Source organism: Schistocerca piceifrons, chromosome 2 (genome assembly GCF_021461385.2).
Source record: "Schistocerca piceifrons isolate TAMUIC-IGC-003096 chromosome 2, iqSchPice1.1, whole genome shotgun sequence".
In the NCBI taxonomy this organism is placed as follows: domain Eukaryota; kingdom Metazoa; phylum Arthropoda; class Insecta; order Orthoptera; family Acrididae; genus Schistocerca; species Schistocerca piceifrons.
Genome location: NC_060139.1, coordinates 846,901,806 through 846,921,560, shown reverse-complemented (window position 1 = coordinate 846,921,560; position 19,755 = coordinate 846,901,806).

Below are 19,755 nucleotides of genomic sequence, written 5' to 3'. Positions count from 1 at the left end.
CTTGGCGAAAGAACACCACGTGACTATCATCTCAGTTCCTCCACATTGCACCCGCAAACTGCAGCCTCTAGCTAAGGCGTTCATGGGACCTCTGGAAACGTACTGAAGCGATGCAGTGGGAGTTGGTTGCATCACAATTGGCGTCCTCTCACACCCTACGACGTTATGAAGGTTTTTGGCCGAGCGAACCTTCGTACACAGCTGAGATAGCAATAAACGGATTCAAACTAACTGGGCTGTACCCTATTAACCGTTACTTCTTCATCGAAGCTGATTTCATAGCTGCTGACTTGGTTGCAATAAAAACTTGCGCCACAGTGGGACAGAGGTCTAATGCTCCTGAATCATATGCTCCTCTACTTGCTATCTCTGGACCATCGACATCATCTGCTTCTTCTTTGAGTTATCCTGATGTACCGTCACATCAGGCTCTAGCTATGGCAGTTGATGAAGCCATTGAAACACCAGGAAGTTCTCCAGGGACTTAAACAAATGTAGTTTCACTGTTCGACATATCCCCTGTCCCCAACATTAATAAGAGAACCACAAGGCGGGGACAAAAAGCAGCAACTGCCTGCCACATCACTGGAACGTCATACGAAGATCAGTTGACAATGTCGCTTGACAAAAGTGCTGTCAAGAAGAGGTCGTTGCGTTTCTCTGGGGTTAGAGGCCGCCCTGCGGATAGAAGTGCAAAATCCAAAGGTCTTCAAAAAAAGAAAATTTGTTCCACAAAACTATATGATTCATCATTAGACTCACCTTGTGGACAGCGATAATGACCTTGATGTGAACGATGGGGATACACCAGACTCAAGAGATGCAAGTTGCATCTTTTGTGATGAAAAGCTCTCTCAGGACAGGAGAGGAGAGGTGTGGATTAAATGTATGATGTGCCAAATGTGGGAACACTTAGATTGTGCTGGTGCTGAAGGAGCTATCTACGTTTGCGATTACTATAAATAATTTCAGATTTCATGCATGTATGTATGAAAGTTGCTTTTTGTAAACTAGTCTACCATTTTGTATTGTTTTAACCCATTTCATTAAAATATTTCAAAAGATTTCTTGATCTTTCTGTGGATGCCCGAGTTTTTTTTAAGTTCCATTTTACAAGCTTTTTGTAAATCTTTGTTTTCAAATAGAAATAATGGATACTAATCATTGTTTCGCCTCACTTCATTCCTTAAACTTCTTTCAGTTGTTAATGGAGGTATAAAATCTACAATTTTTTTATAAAAGAAGGTACCTTTAAGTAAAAACCAAAGAGGGAGTCCATGTTTACACCGTTTCCTTTATACCATATGTATATACCAACATACAAACATTTCGTATTGTGTGTGGATATTAGCACATCACTGGGAAGCAATACGTCTATGCCTCAACTGTATCACGCTGTTGAATTTATACTTCAACAGGTACTGTCGCAGTATAATAACAGTTTTTGGATCGGTCTAGGGTCTGGTATTTATAACAGACCTTTCATTATACTTTCACTGCTTATCGTGGCGTAGATCTGGTGCGGGGTACGGTACGAATAGAGGATTTGATTGTCATATAGTTTATACAGTTTTTTCCCTATAAACAGACTTCGATGAATTCTATAGTTTTTTTTGTTTTGTTTTTTTTTTGAGTCATCGGTCTTCTAACTGGTTTGATGCGGCCATGCGGCTCGCCACGAACTTCTCTCCACTGCCTGCCTCTTCATCTCAGAGTAGCACTTGCAACCTGCGTCCGCAAATATTTGTTGTATGTATTCCGATCTCTCTCTTGCTCCACAGTTTCTGCCCTATACAGCTCCCTCTAGTACCACTGAAGTCAGACCTTGATATCTTAAAGATGTCCTATCATCCTGTCCCTTCTCCTTGTCAGTGTTTTCCACATATTCCTTTCCTCTCCGTTTCTGTGCAGAACATCCTCAATCCTTACCTTGTCAGTCCATGTAATTTTCGACATTCGTCTGTAGCACCTCATCTCAAACGCTTCGATTCTCTTTTGTTCCGGTTTTTCCACAGTCCATGTTTCACTGCCATACAATGCTGTGCTCCAGAAGTATATTCTTATATATTTCTTCCTCAAATTAAGGCCTATGTTTGATACTAGTAGACCTCTCTTGGCCTGGAATGCCCTTTTTGCCAGGGCTAGTCTGCTTTTGATGTCCTCTTTGTTCCGTCCGTCATTGTTTGTTTTGCTGCCTAGGTAGCAAAATTCCTTAACTTCATCTACGTCGTGACCATCAAACCTGATAAGTTTCTCACTGTTCTCATTTCTGCTACTTCTCACTACTTTTGTCTTTCTTCGATTTACTCTCAATCCGTATTCTATACTCATTAGATTTTCCGTACCATACAGCAGATCATGTAATTCTTCTTCACTTTCACTCAGGACAGCTGATGAGCGAATGGTATCATTGATATCCTTTCACCTTGAATTTTAATTCCACTTCTGAACCCTTCTTTTATTTCCATCATTGCTTCTTCGATGTATAGATTGAACAGTAGGGGCGAAAGACTACATCACTGTCTTATACACTTTTTAATCCGAGTATTTCGTTCTTGGTCGTCCGCTCTTATTGTTCCCTCTTGGTTCTTCTACATATTCTATATTACCCATCTCTCCCTATAGCTTACCCCTATTTTTCTCAGAATTTCGAAAATCTTGCACTATTTTACATTGTCGAACTCTTTTTCTAGGCCGACAAGTCCTATGAACGTGTCTTGATTTTTCTTTAGTCTTGCTTCCATTAACAATCGCAACGTCAGAATTGCCTCTCTGGTGATTTTGCCTTTCCTAAAGACAAACTGATCGTCATCTAACACATCTCAGTTTTCTTTTCCATTCTTCTGTATATTTTTCTTGTCAGCATCTTGGATGCATGAGCTGTAAAGCTGCTTATGCGATAATTTTCGCGCTTGTCAGCTCTTGCAGTCTTCGGAACTGAGTGGATGATATTTTTGCGAAAGTCAGTCGGTATTTTGCCAGAGTCATACATTCTACACGCCAACGTGAATAGTCGTTTTGTTGCCATTTCTTCTAATGATTTTAGAAATTCTGATGGAATGTTATCGATCCTTTCTTTGATCTTAAGTCCTCCAAAGCTCTATTAAATTCTGATTCTAATACTGTATCCCCATTCTCTTCTAAATCGACTCCTGTTTCTTCTTCTATCACATCAGACAAATCTTCCCACCCACAGAGGCCTTCAGTGTACTCTTTCCACCTTTCCGCTCTGTCCTCTGCATTTAACAATGGAGTTCCCGTTGCACTCTTTACGTTTCCACCCTTGCTTTTAATTTCACCGAAGGTTCTTTTGACTTCTCTATATGCTGAGTCAGTCCTTCCGACTATCTTTTAGTTTTCGATTTCTTCACATTTTTCATGCAGCCATTTCGTCTTAGCTTCCCTGCACCTCCTATTTATTTCATTCCTCAATTACTTGTATTTCCGTATTCCTGAATTATCCCGAAAATTTTTGTGCTTCCTATGTTTTTCTTTCAGGCTTTTGTGATTGCTCTCTCTAGATATGTCCATTCCTCTTCAACTGTACTGCCCACTGGACTACTCTTTATACTGGACTACTCTTTATTGCTTTATCTACAACATTAGAGAACTTCAAGTGTACCTCGTCATTCCTTAGTACTCTATATGCTACTGCTGTTAAATGAGCCACTTGATTAGTAATTTTAGTAAACCTTGAACTACTTCGAGCGACCAACTCTCTTTTCATCGACGGGCGTATCATCTCAAAGTCGAAGTCTCACGACTTACGTAACAATCATTCACTACGACCGTTCGCCAGGGGCTAATCCGACCGACTCCCGCTAACGATGGACAAACCGAGAGCCGAAAATTACAAAGTTCTTGATTCCAGCGAGTTCACGTTGTTCTCGGGAACCGACCTCGGTCCTCGGTTTTTAGTTCTCTGTTCTCAGTTTTTGTATCTTACTGCTCAGTTCTCGCTTTTTAGCTGTCGCTTCTAAATTATCCGTTTTCGGGTCTCGGTTCTCAGTTCTACCTTCTATGTTCTCATTTTCCAGGTTTCGCTTTTTAGTTCTCACTTCTAAGTTCTTGGTTTTCGGATCTCACCTCTTAGTTCCCGCTTCTAAGTCCCCGGTTTTCCGGTTTCGCTTCTAAGTACTTGCTTCTTAATCCTCGCTTCTAAGTTCACAGTCTTCGGGTGTCGCTTTTTATTTCTTGATTCTTGGTTCTCGCTTCTAAGTTCTTGGTTCTAGGGGCTCGCTTCGCAGTTCTAAGTTTATGGGTCTCACGTTTCAGGTTTCGCTTCTTAGTTCTCCCTTTTAACTTCTGGGTTTTCAGGTCTTCCTTCTCATTTCTTAGTTCACCTTCCTTGATTGTCACTTCTTTGCTCTCGCTTTTTATTTCTCACTTGTCGGTCCTCAGATGTGTGTTCGTTTCCATTGACCAAAACGAGACCAAAGGATTCGGTTTTCAGGTTTACATCTGTTTTCATTTGATGCCTGTAAGCCTTTTACTACAGGAAATCAGGCATTGTCACTGAGTTCTTCATTTATTAAACACATTAGAACGTTTAACTGAAATACGTATTAACATAGTGGAACATATTTGCAACAACAAATAAATAGAACTACAGAAAGAAATGTTCCATTAACTTTCAAAACTTATTGTGAAAATGGACGTTGGTAAAATATTCTGCGGACGACTTGTGATGAAACTAATGAAGTTGTTTAACGCATAAATGTAATGGACAGCGGTGAAAGTCTCCGTGTGGGTGCACAAATACGATTAAAAATCGCTGGGGGATGCCACAGGGGTTGGGTCGATTTCTCTCCAGACGTCCAAGTAGATTGCTGGCTAGGCATCTGTGATGTAAGGGTGGCGTTAGCGATTATCGTAGCGGAAGTCGCTGGTGCGAGTCCTGTGTGAGTATGTATTTTAACATGAGTCGTTGCTGAACGCTTCCTTTTTATGGATCGGAGATGAGTTGCGTGAGACATGGAGTGGCGTTGTGTGAACGTAATATTTGTTATAGTGTAATGTATAAGTTGTAGGTGCCCGTGGGAACCAAGAAATCCAAAGCACAAATGTCTTTTAGAAATAAATGTGATTGGTCTGTAATTGTCGAAGCACGTAAACGTACAATTGAGGATATAAGAAAATAGATAAATTCATTAGATGCTGTCATCAGGAGGGACTAGACTGAATAAGCACAAACTTTGTATTTATTTTTATTAAAAATGACACTGCAGTTAATTTCTCTAGAAGCAAATAAGTATGAATATGTATCTACGTAGTTTGGAATTTAAATAGTGGCAGCACTGCTGTGGAGGCACTATGCAATGGGATCTACTATTGCCGCTGATAGCACACGCTGTTGACATACCTGCCTTACCTCCGAGCAAATGGACTCGCCCGTCCCACGTAACAGGCGTGTGCACAGTCGAAGGAAACACAGTCAGTTGTGAGTGAGCGGTCTAACGTAACGGTGTCACTATGTTTTCGAAAGAAGAACAACGGAATTGGAACAAGATTGAATGTGCCATAGGTCGTACAGCACGACAGTGTCATCCAGGTCTTCAAGAGGCGTGCGGGGAATCAGCATTGGCGTACAGAACAGTGGCACGTTGGGTAAAAGCCTTCAAAGAAGGTCGGCAAACTGTGGCAGACATGCATCGGGCAGACCGTTCTAGCGTCTCTGAAGAAGACGTGCATGCTGTTGCCGCGTTAGTGGACAGTGATCGACGCCATACGATTCGTGAGCTCGCCCACCAAACGGATTAGCGCATACGACTGTGCTTGGCATCCTGAAGGAACGCCTGGGCATGCGAAAAATTGCATCACGATGGGTTCCGCATGACTTGACGGAAATGCAGAAATGGATGCGTTACGACGCTGCTCAGACGCACTTGGAGCGCTATGAGCGCGAAGGAGACGCTTTCTTACGCCGTATCGTAACACTGGATGAGACACAGGCCACATAGTACGAGCCAAAACTGAAACACCAATCCAACGAATGGCGTCATTATGGATTACCGCGAAAGTCGAAAGTGCGTCAGAGCTCCAGTATGGCGTAAGTTATGGTGATTCTCGTTTACGACTGTGATGGTGTTATCTGAACGCATTACGTTCCTCCACGCAGACCGTCAGTGCCCAGTATCACTGTTCGTTTTTGGAGCATCACCTGCGAACATCTTTGCGAAAGAAGCGGCGAAACTTTCTGCGCAACTCACTCATCATTTTGCATGACAATCCACGGGCGCATACAGTGCAAGCTGTGGCTGCTCTGTTCGGTCGATGGGACTGGGAAGTACTGTACCACCCACCATACTCCCCGGACTTAAGTCCTTGTGTCTTTGATTTGATTCCGAAGATGAAGGAACCACTTCGTATCATTCGCTTCAGAACTGTTCCAGAGATTCGACAGGCAGTAGACCGCTCCATTCGCAGCATCAACTGAACAGGCTCTGCTAACGGTATACTACTCCTTCCACATCGCTGGCAACGGGTTCTACACAACTCTGGTGACTACCTTGAAGGACAGTAACAGCTGCAAACATGTAACTCTTTTGTATCGGTTGTGGATAAATAGTTGCCACTATTTAAGTTCCACAATTTAAGTTACAACCCTCGTGTTATAAGAGTGATTTATTTATGCCGATTAAAAGTAAAAACATACGAAAGACCTGATCATTAACGTTGCTTACATTCATTGTAGCCGTAATTGCTTGGCTGATATATCTGTTATTTCAGAATATTTTGGTGTATTAACCGAATAAATGACAATCGTTTTCTCGTGACCATGCGATCTGCCCTCTAACGAACTTTACAGCAGATGTTATCAAGTAGCTTATGTGAGAGGTTGTATGTCTGTTCATATTTCATTAATCATACTTTATTGACGTTGTCTGTTCTATATATACTTTAATAAACTGCTAGAAGGACCTCGCAAATATCACCGCAGCCATCAGGATACATTTCAGATACTGTCAGTTCAAATATATTATAATTTTAACGTAAATGGCTCTAGCTGCAAATACACAGTATAAATATTAGCCTTTCCGCAGTTTGTTACTCGTCGGTAATTAGTGTTCTGCTTTTAAATTTCCTCTTTAATTGTAATGAGAAGCCAATGAAAGCATCAATCGACATAGGTGAAAAGTTTTGGAGTAATGCTAATGAACACTGGAGTCGCAATTCAGTGTTAAGTGCAGCACCAGCAACCGCTTCACACCAGCGTACAAATCAGACACCTACGTCTAGATTCATCTTTTCATACACCACTTTGCTTGCTTTGTTTAAATCATCATGCTCGCCATACAAACGAATCCTGTTTTAACACCAAAGTTTTGTATCTTGGTTATAACTAGTAATGTTCAGATGAAACCTGTGTGGCAATTACACCGCGCAACATGATTAAAAGATTGCTTGTTTGAGACCCGGTAATTGTCTCTCACTGTGTAGCAGAAGATTGAAATCTGACTCAAAGGCTACTACAGACGCCCTCCGTAATTGTGCAAAGCAAGGAGCCCTGTGACGTTACCCAAGAACTCTTCGACACTTTACACAACAAGGTGTCAATATATGCGAAAATAAGGACAGAGCTTTGAATTTCATATTTTAACGTTCTTTAAAGAAATGAAATAATTATCTTTACTATTACGTTGAATCAATGTCTGATCTGTGGAATGAGTATTGAACTCGAATTGTCGTATTGCGTGTTGTCAGTGCAAGTGGTGTGCCTACTCTGTCTTATTGTTAACAATACTTTAAGAATCGATTGGGCAATGCAACTCCCAATACCAATAAGGAAGTACAGTCACTCCAAAATACATTCAGCCCCTTAAGCACTGAATCCTAAGGCCCTTTTCAGATAACAAACAAATTAAATTGTCTTACCTCTAAAGCAGCAACGGAATAACGCCATATCTTCTGGTCTCTCGTAAAAAATATGAATATGCTAATTACAGGCTCAGCAGTGTGCAATGCTGGGCATAATACTTTAAATGCACATGAAATTCATTTGGCTGATAAACGCGAACATTTAAGAAAATCCAACTTCTCTGAAAATTATATGACCTTTACTGCGAGGCGGTATTGATTATGGTGAATTACTAACACAGTTTTTTTTACCAAAATGCTATTGCAAGTTAAGTTTGACTTTTCAAAAACATCTGACAGTTGAAGTTACATTACTCACAATTGATTCACAAACAATGAGATTTAAACAGCAAGTATTATCTAACTTCATTAATCCAACATAAATACAAATTATCATATTACATATAGCTCTGTTAACAAGTTTTAAAGCCAGTACAAAAGTGAAATATTGAACTAGCCTCTCCATCAGAATCGTTTACCTACATTCTGAGGTTACTCGACGATTATAAATTATCAGCCAACTCATCTATACTAACGCTCTGGCAAAAACAGAAACCATAATTATTGAACATCTTTACCTTATTTGCGGGAAGACTTCTGCTTCCATGTTCAACAATATTGACATACCTACATTACTCTAAATCTTGGTGGCTTCACACAGCACACCACAGAAACTGCCTACTCCATCGTCTTTCCCTCACAGACAGCTACCCAAAACTGCGCGCCCAGCGTTCTCTTACTCCAAAAAAGCAGTATCTTTGGCTCTGCGGTCGCGCACAATCAGCGATCCACATTATCGAGCCTATCAGAAACATTCATCGTTTACAGTATCCTAGCTTCATTTTAATTTATTAATATTCTTATCTTATTCTGGTGCCACATACAAGTGTGTCCCGTATACTCCTTTCAATGTGAGGTGTAAGACGGCTTAGTGATCTCGCATTGGCACCAAATTTCATCACAATTTTGTCACCATCGAAGTGTCACACGGTAGGAAGGTCGTCACACCCCCTCTTACCCACATTTCACCACTTCTTTCGATGCCTCTGCGGTGGTCAGAACTACCAGCGTTGAAATCATGCATTTTTCTTATGTGTGACCGAGAAAAACATTTCAGACACACTGACGCTCATAGAAGACACGGGAAGGCTTTAGGGGGTGGCGGAAAGGACGGCAATGAAACAACCCCTTTCCTTTGAGCGTTGAATCCCAGATATTTCGCCGTCTGGAACGACAGTACGTATGCAGTGAGCAACAGAAGGACACTTTGAAAACGTTTGTCGCTGCTGACATCGCCCAAGACGATTCAGCCCGTCTCTAAGGACATCGTAGGCGTGAAACCCCATTGAACGTGGTCGCAGCCCTTCGGAGCTGTAGAACGACTTAAGTTTTTGCTCTGTTGTAAGGGGGGAACCTCTAGGGACGGTTCAAAACCATTCGACGAAATATGAAGCTGATTGGAAGCAGTAAACGGTTGTTTATGCTTTCCCAGACGTGCTGTTCTGCTCCCCTCTGTGAGGTGGCCACGGGAGGGTGCGACGTTCATACATACGTGACTAAAACGGCAGACCCGATCTCCCTCCTTCCCACCGGCCGCACACAGCTGACTCCTGCAATGCTGGAATGTGCGGACATTCTCATCCGAGATGATCGACGAATCACATTCTAACACTGAAGGATGCACTCCGCAGGCAGGAGTATGTGAATAGTGGGAAGGTTATTGATGCAGCAAGAATTTGGCTCCGAGGTCGACCAGTAGAGTATTTCAAGCGGTCATACAAGCCGTAACAATAAAGTGGCTTAAAGTCGTGGCATTGAATGGAGATTATTTTGGAAAAATAGTTTTGTATGCTTGAAAGTAGCGAATTATGTGGTGTTTTGGAGTCGTGAATAAAACGCCCCTCTAATCAGGAAAGCGACAGGCTGTGTTAGAAACTGATGAGTCAGAATACTGTGTCCACCTGCCTAACAGCGTGCAGGTCCATCTTTGGAAAGCAATACAGCATCGATTTTTCGTGCCTTAGATTAGACAAATCCTTGTTAGTTTTCCGGAAGTACGAGGCATCAGATGTCTATCCACAGGTAAAGCAGTTCCGTAAATTAGTGGTCGGTGGTTTGTGGATGCGAGAATTCCATTGCTGCTGAGGAAAACATCAAGCATGAAGGGATGCTGGTGGTCTGCAAAAATATTCACGTAGTCCATGTCTGTCGTCGTGCCTTAGACTACTACCTCAGGTCTCATGGAATCTCAAATCTGTTTACTCGAATCTACAATACGCACTTTTTTATTACAGATTTTGCTGATAAAGTATTTTGCATACATTTTCGTTATTAGCTCTCCCACTGAGAACATATTTCGACCAGGGATTTAATTTAAAACGAAGATTGATATAAAATTAATTTAGCAATCTTCAGTACTTAACTTATTGTCTTCATTCATTGTATTTAGATATATTTGTTGTTCTCAGGGTTTAGAGGTATTCCTCTGGAAACAGGCGATTAGGTTTTCGTTTAAAAATACCTACTTCGAAATAATTACGTGCGGGCACATTACCCTCCATACGTAGTATTTAATTTTCACCTATTCTGCAGCGCACAATCTTGATATTCATACATATCCGAACTTGAAAAAACGATATGGCATAGACGGTAAAGTTACTTACCGCCAAGTACATGCTGAAACTTAAAAGTCAAGAAGTACAAAGATCAAATGTCCAGAAAATATACATTTCTAGTACTAAGAAGACAATTATTTTGAAAGACAGATTTTTTACTTTTACAGAGTTTTATAAATGATTAATAGTTTTTAACACATTACTCTCGTGTTATCTTTCAGAAAGATGTTACAAGAACAATAATGACAATAATAATAACTGTAAATGTCTTTCTAAAGTTTATCAAGAAACGCACAAACAGAAATGAATATTGATAACAAATGGGCACAACTTTCTGACGCCATCTACAACTCGACAGTTTTGGCCTATGGAATGAAAGAGAATAGAAACAAGGACTGGTACGAGCAAAATTTGGAGGAGATGGAACCAGTCATTGAGGCAAAACGGAAATCCCTGCCTGCTTATGAAAGAAACCCAAATGGAAGAACTCGGGATGACTGGCGAGAAGCAAAGAACAGGGCACAACAAACATCTAGGAGATGCACAAAGAACTACTGCCCGAAACTGATGTGCAGATATACAGAAAGCTGCCGATTATGGGAACATTAAGGCAATGTACGATGGTATTAAGAAAGCAGTTGGTCCAACTGATCAGAAAAACGTCTCTTCTGAAGACGAAGAGAGGAGCAATCATTACTAATGAAGGCAAGCAGATGGAGCGCCGGGTTGAACACTACCTCGAGCTGTATACAGTTGAAAATGAAGTAAACAAGGATGCACTTGATGTCATCAAACAAATACCAGTATGGAAGAGCTTGATGCAATGTCCACTATGGAAGAACTTGACAGAGCGATAGATTGCCTAGCTGATGGAAAGGCTGCAGGTGAAGATGGGATATCTGCAGAGATTATTATGTATAACAAGCCTGTCGTTCTACAATAACTGCATACACTCCTCACAATCATCTGGGAAGAACGCTACGTCCCGTTAAGTATTCGAAATTCAAAGATTGTTATTTTGTACAAACAGAAAGGAGACAGAAGTGATTGCAACAATTACCGAGGCGTTTCACTGTTGAGTGTAGCTCGGAAGGCTTATGCAAGAGTCATCATAATACGATTGCAATTTCTAGCATCTAGAATCTACCCAGAATCTCATTGTGGCTTCAGACCTGGCCGATCAACATGGAAATGATTTTTTTTTTCTCTGCAACTGCAAGAGAAGTGCCGTGAGCAGCAGAGACCACTGTATATTCCGTTTGTTGACCTCGTCAAAGCACTTGATTTAGTGAGCAGAATTGGGCTTTTCAGATTGCTGCAGAAGATTGGATGCCCACCTAGACTACAACAAGTAACTGACTCTTTCCATGAGAAAATGCAAGCAATAATCTGTTTCAACGGCAAAACATAGGAATCGTTCTCTGTAAATAGCGGTGTAAAGCAGGGGTGTGTGTTAGCTCCTACTCTGTTTGGCATTTCCTTTTCCCGTCTAAAGGCCAAGACTAAAGTCAATACAACTGTTATTCGTGAGTTTTTATAAGCAGACGATGCAGTTCTGGTAACAAACTCAGTGGATGAGCTGCAGTATCTAATCAACAAGTTATCACATGCATGTGGAAAATTTGGTCTTACCATCTGCCTCCTAATGACTAAGATCATGGCCCAAGGAACCACCAACCTTCCATCCATCAGCATTGACGGAAATCCTCTCCAGGTAGTTGATGATTTTACCTACTTGGGAACTACAATATGTAGCAACTTGTCTGTGGACACTTAGATTACCAACGGAATTGCAAAACCATCGGATGTCATGGGTAGATTGAAAAACAGAGTATGAAAGAAAGGACCGCTCACACTAAAAACTAAACTGCAAGTATATAACGCTTGTGTTACCAGAACTCTTTTGTATAGCTGTGAGGCATGGACAACTCTTGCTAAACACGAATCCCGACTGAGCAGTTTCCATCTCCGTTGTCTCCGGAGAATCCTTCAGATCTCTTTGAAGGGTACAGTACCCAACAGCGAAGTATTCCGGCTCAACATTCATGCCCTCCTGATCCATCGACGTCTAAGGTGGCTGGAACATGTCAGGCGCATGGATCCTGAGCGAATACCGAGAAAAGTGTTGTACGGAGAACTTTGGGAGGGTGTGAGGCCAGTAGGAAGACCGCACCTTCGTTTCAAAGATGTCTGCAAGAGAGATTTGACCAGGGCCAGCATCGATCGAAGTCAGTGGGAAAATAAAGCTGGTGACCGCGTCAAATGGCGACAAGCTGTGCGCAGTGGGGTTGAGCTTGCAAAGAACGATCGCATGCAAGAAGACATAAGGAAGAGGGCAAGACGGAAGGAGAGAGCGGCCTCTGGTGGAAGTCCTTCACATTTCAAGTGCCCAAACTGCACTAAACACTGCCACTCTCGAGTGGGACTGCTCAGCCATAGCAGATGTTGCAGAGTCTGAACCAACTATGCTACACAATCATCTTTCGAGGACGGACGGGATACCATTGGCAATTTAATCAAACAGATACTCTCAGGATGCAAGCAGCAGACAAATGAGCACAAGAGCAAATAAACAAATCAGACTACGTTCATACATACACAATACCGTCAATGCAAAGTGTATACTCCGTTCGAAATTACCTTAGGATTTAAGTTGGAAATTAATCGTAAGGTCTTATGGGACCAAACTGCTGAGACCATCGGTCCCTATAGGATTTAAGTTGAGACATGGAGTGACATAGGCGGCCTGCGACCTTGATGGGTCATTTGAAATGAACGGGTCACTTGTAGTTCAAAGATTTTATATTGACACTTTTCGGGCCCAGTCTATGTTCAGTATATGTTGCAAGTAGATACAAGGTCATAAGCACAAGTACATCTTAGAAAAGTCGTTAATAGTAAAGATACTGAAGGTATTGGAAAGACATTGAAAAGCAAAGTAAGTATAACTACCAAAATTACCTTCACGTCACATGCGTACATCCTCACCACGACAGTTCAACTGATGGACTGTCACCATTTACAAAACCTAGCTCCCAAAATATGCCACAAGGTGGCGTGGCTGTACGGGTGCAGTGGTGTTAATAGCGTCCACGCAAATGTATGAACAACTTGATAACAGAATAGCACTGGAAACTTATATAGAAATAGAAACAGAGACCTATATGTAACACTAAATACAAGAATTCAAATTTGTATTCGCAAATTACGTTAATCCAACACAGGGTTCATTTTAAGGCCAGTAGGGAAGTGAAAGAAAGGATAACAGGACAAGGGAGTTGGCGGGCGAGGGGGAGGGGGGGATGCGGAGTATTGGGAGAGTAACAATCCAGTCACAAAACAAACAACTAAAGTACGTAAAGCAACAAAATCATCCAAAGTACTCAATGACATACACATTCAAGTAGGCTTGTGCATAAGGGGAGACATCAGACATGGGGAGATGCATCCTTATTATATAAGTGAATTTTTAATATACAATCGAATTAATTAGTAATCTAGGAATCTGTAAGCAGCGCATACTTTCAAAAGTGAGAATAGACATTTTTACATCAACGAAATAAAAATACAAAACATAAACTTGTAAGGTATTTACAAATAAGTTAGCAAATAGCCAAGTAGTAACGAAAAAACTATTTATTATCAAGCCTTACGCCTAAGCGCTAGTTGAATGTGAAAGCAAAATCATGTAAACTTGTGAAACTTAAACAATTTTCTTATGTTGAAATCATTATGTGGCTGTCTTCGAAAACGGCATATTTTTACATTAATATCTTAATTTCTCGTACACACAGGAACTGTTCAAGAAGCGACAGTCCGAGTTCATGTGGCTCCTGTTACTGAACGGCAGTCAGACGGAAGTCGTCTTGAGTGACCTCTACATTGAGTTTAACTCGAATTTCTACGTCGCTTTGTCATCATCTCGAGGCACTGTCAAAATATTAGAAGCTTACCGCATGGGCCAAGGATATCCGCTCATAATAGACAAATTCTGTGAATTGCACTCCAGCAAACACCTTACATGTAGAAACGAAACCATGAGAATGCGCCGGAAAGATCTGATGGGATACAATATGAAAGTTCGTGTTATAGCGGTGAGTTAGACTTCCAGTTTGTCGCTCTATACTCTTTGAAACGCACGAAAAGCTTCACAAATAGCTATGTGATCTGTTGCTAAATATGGTACAGTCTATATTCTGTAAATAGTTCTACACATTCTGATATGGGGATTTCAAAATATTTCATCAATGTGTTGTTTAATGTCATTGATAAATATTAATGAGTAAGATTAAAATGAAGTATCAATAACTGTAGCGAAAAACAAATCAGTTTAAACTTATAATAACCACTAGAATTTGAAAGCAAATTTTGAAAAGATATAGTAGATGTAACAGCTTCTTAACCACACGTTAAATGTGTTGAACATTCATTAGCTCTGGTAATGTAGTATGCAAATAAGCTTAGTTATTTGATATTAAAGTGGCTTTGAAGTGTATTCAGGTGGTAACGGGTATAAGTTTAGATTTTTTTGTATGTAGTGCCCTAATATGTACACCCACCGGTGTGTTGTTTGTTCTTGGTCTCCATCAAACAGTTTTCCCACAAACAGGTAACACAATTTACTACCTGATATTTTGTGTACAGTCATAACCGCACCGCTAAATGGACACACCGTTTTGCTTACATGCATTCACACACTTTAACACCTGATCTGCTGCCAGGGGGAAAATAAGCATTAATGGCTTGCTCTGGACACAAGTGCCTGGAGATACCACACAACCTAGAAACGTACCACTTATAATAGTTGTTATTATTTGTCTGCATACAACGTAAATACGGATGTAATGTTGTTCAGTATATCGTTCTCAGCCACCAGAATAAATATCTGCACTTGCATCCGCTACACCCTGTATATGCAGCCATTGTGAATTCGACACTGTCCTCTGTGTTGCGTTGGAAGTAAAATGGCGGGTACTTCAACTGTAGTTAGTATTTGGCTTTTATGAACAAAGATATTTCTTTACTAACTTACTCTGTAGTGAAATTATCTACTTTTCCAAAACACCATAAAATCCGCAGTGCCTGCGCTTCAGCGACGGTAGTGTGACTTTTCACCAGAGCTTGAGACGTTAAACCTTTTGAATTACGCTACAGGCAACATAAATAACATTGGTGACTGTGAACTTTGTTTGAATAAATTCCTTTTGGCCTCCAAGCCAAGGCGTTCAGTAATGGCACTTATAAACGAAAGTCTTTAGAGCTAGTTGCAGTGTCTAACTCGAAAAAAAACATTCCGAAACACATGTTACCAGTTTTCATTGGTTGCAGAGATACAGACGGTCACAGAAATATGGTCTCATTTCGCGTGTTGGTACTCTCGTTGCTATAAGTTTATTTATCGCTCACCATTTTTGTTTTGAAGTTTCAGTAGCAAAGTTGTGTAGGAAATTACATAACTCAGTTTAGAAACTGTGCTTGTGACTGATCTGTCGGCCAATTCTACTGTTTTACATATGGCGAATATGCTGATATGCGATTTGCGTACGAGTTTTGTTATGGAAAACCCGTTGCTGTTCCTAAACTGCCAAGTACCACATTCAAGAAGGTTTACTCGTGTTTCCACTAAACTGCGTGGTACTGATGTAGTGCCAAAGAGCCATATTTCTTCTGAACGTGCGAATGAGCGGAGTGTGGATGAAGTAGGAGTAAAGATTGAGTTGCTGCAACATAGTCCTTCAGTACGAAAAACTTTTGTAGGTATCAGTGTTCCATATAAAAAAAACAAATAGTACTACACATGCACGGTCTCTGTCCTTCGAATTTTCCATAGGTTCCACAGCTTCGAGAAGGAAATGAAGGAGAAGTTTCGAATTTTGTCATTGGGTAGCTGCAAATTGACATGTAATCCCGTTAATACAGTTATGTAGGAACGTTCTCTCGTGACGGTATCCATAGCACTCGTAACTCACACCGGTGGTTCGACGGAAACGCACTTAACGTTGTGGAGACATTTTCAAGAACGCTTCTCTGTAAATCTGTGGTGTTGGATGATGGACATTTAGTTCACGGAGCCTGTGCTGTTACTTCATAGTCCTACTGGACTCTAATATCTGCAGTAGCTTGAGAAGCAACTTACGACATTGTTGGAAGAGGTTAGTTTGTTTACAAAGACGGGTAAGTTCATCCAGGATAACGTGCTTGCTGTAGTGCAACTCCTAACACTCTTAATTATACTGTATGGATGTATACTCAATTACCACTTCACAGTTCACGAAACCATTCTCACACACCAAGAGAGGAATTCAGATACTCTCTGATCATACAGGTATGCATGAAAAAGTATTTTCGCTATCCAAAGAATTGTCCAAGCGAGATCCAAAAACCATGCCACTTACGTACGGTCACCATCAGTGAGATAGGTAATGGGGCACAGTTCGCTAAAAAGTTCATGCCGCGAAGGCGGGCTGTTTTATTTCCTGCACGACGTCAGCAGCCAGACCCACGTCGCCGATAGCACATCCCTCTTATCTGTCGCAGGTGATGTGTTTGGCAGCATACATTGCAGACTCTCGACTTCGCTGTTTGAGGAGACAGATTAATCATTCCTCCCCCCTCAAAAAGATCCACAGGCTCGAAAGTGTCGCTGTCGGAATGGGAATGCTGTACTGGGGGCAGGGAGATGTTGGTTGGGCACGATACTTATGGGATCGTTATCCACCTTCACACTGACGGGTGACTGTGGTTGTACTGCGTCTTCTGCTTGCGGCGTGGGCGTCATCATGATGCTGGAGCCGACTTTGCTGGTCTTCTGGTCTCTGTGCCTCTGCTGGGACTCATTGGTCTTCTGGAAGTGAGAAAAGGTCCCACTAAAAGTAGGAGCTGCTTCTATATCGCTGGACCTGTGGTTGTTGGACTATCTTCAAAAATGGCTCTGAGCACTACGGGACTTAACTGCTGTGGTCCTCAGTCCCCTAGAACACAGAACTACTTAAACCTAACTAACTTAAGGACATCACACACATCCATGCCCGATCCAGGATTGGAACCTGCAACCATAGCGGTCGCGCGGCTCCAGAGGACTGCCTTCATCTAGCGGGGCCAGTGGTGGTTGGCTCGAGGTGGAAGCCACTAGCTGCAGGCGCATCTTGCTTGTATGCCATGTCAGCATGGCGCGTTTGGCTTCTGTTGTGAACATTGTCATCTTGAAGTGGCTGTGGTTGCACCTGGTAGTCATCCTCGAACTTTCCTGGAGGTGCAGGGTGACACCTTTGTACCCATAAAATTGCAGGAGCGAAGGTTCTATTGGTGAAGGTGTGGCGCAAGTCACTGCAGGTCCCAGTGTACTTGGTGTCGGCGGCCGCGCTACAGTTCCACCAGAGGGCATCTAAGGAATGATGTTGTCCTACAGGAGGCCAAGAAGTGGGTCTGGACCTAGCCTTTGGGTACAGCTGATATCAGTTTTCTCATCTACACATTATAGGTGCGGACCATCCGCTCAGCTAGATGGAACGACGCTGTTATCAGGTGCATTTAGCCACTCCGAGAACAGAAATACTGAAACACACTAGACTGGAATTGAGGACAATTGTCAGAAACGTTCGTTGCTGGGCCCTTTGAACGGGGAATATATTCTGCAAGGCGCTTATTGTTACTCTTGCTATGGCATTCGGCATTCGAAAGACGAGTGGCAAATCGAAGTAAGCGCAGAAATAAATTAGCGAAGCCCACGTGCACATGCTCTTGCAGGCGCCCCACCACTTTCCAAACGTGGAAGCGTTGCTGACTGGGATGACGTGCCGGACTCCCAGATGTGAGTTGTTTTATATCCTGCTTGTTGCCTGACCAGTCGGGCTGCCGACTTGTGGGCGCCTGCATGCCCAACATCCACTGGTAGCCAACATAGCGAAGGTTCACGACATGCGTATGCAGTAGTGGCGGAAGACCAGGCATTGTCGTCTGTTGTTAGCATCAATACTCCCTGTACCAAGGGGATCCTATTTTTCAAAGAAAAGTATGTGTGGTGTTCTGGTAAGGAATGGTGTGGTAGCCTTTCTGGCCAACCTCGGCGAATACATATCTTTCATTAGAACAGTGTCCTCAACCGTGTCCTCTACAATTAAAACTGCTTTGGGGGGAAAATCGTGTAGGCAGTTTCTATTTAGGTGTCATCTCTTTGGAAATAAACAGCTTCTCGAGAGTAAACGTGAGCTCTAACCAAGTAGATAGCCTGAACAGGGCTTCGACGTTAGCATGTTGTGCTGTCCGCTGATAATGAATTGTATAAGATAACTGATAAGGAAGAGGGCACAGCGTTGGACCATTTTTGTAAAGATGTAGGCTGTTAGGGCCAAATAAGAAAATCAGTGGCTTATGGTCAGTAATGAGATAAAATTTTGCGCCATAAAGAAAAATATGGATTTTCTGGATGCTAAATATGATCGCAAAGGATTCTTTTTCGTTAGCGTCTTACACGCGTACAGAATACTTTGTAGCTGAAGGTGTAGGAAACATGCAGCAGACCTCAGTAGTTAAGGATCCTAAGACTGTTGCAATTTCAAATAGAAAGAAGGTTCTGTTATTAGGTAGTTCACAAGACAGAGGTGTGCGTCAGCAGTTGCAGGAAGTGTTGGGGATTGAGTATTGTGAAGCGTTTGTCAGGGTTCCTGTTAACAAAGGGGAGTTATGTAGAACTTTTGTGGAAGAGCATCAGGTAGTGATTGTGGGTGGAGCTGGGAGTAGACTTGATAGGGACGGGACTATGATGTAGGTGGTGACCTGGAAAAGATAGCTACTCAGACTGGTGAAACAAATGTGCACTTCGTGCAGTTGTTGAGCATCATTATCTGTCTCAACTTAATGCTGTCAGGCGTGTTTGCATGGGGCTTGAGAAGGCACAGATGGCGGGGGACTTGGCTCATACTGGAGTCGTGCCGCTTGAGTCTGTCGGTAGATTGGGTTTCATTAGGCAAGGCCTGCATCTCAATAGATATGGGAAGGGGAAGTTGGCAAAGCTTATAGGTGACAGTGTAGTGAGCAATGGTGGGATCACTCACGGGAAAATTCCGGTACTAGTTGGTGTTAGAGCTGAACCGTTTTTTGGACTGAAATCAGCTGATAGGTATCCCTACTTAAAGTAAGTGCCTATAACAAAGATACCACCTTCAAAAAAGGTCAGGTATCCAAGTATTGAAGGAATTAGCATACTTAATCAAAATGTAAGAGGTATTAGAGATTAAGTTAGCGAACTGCTTATAGATGTTGACTCTGACGTTATTGATTATCA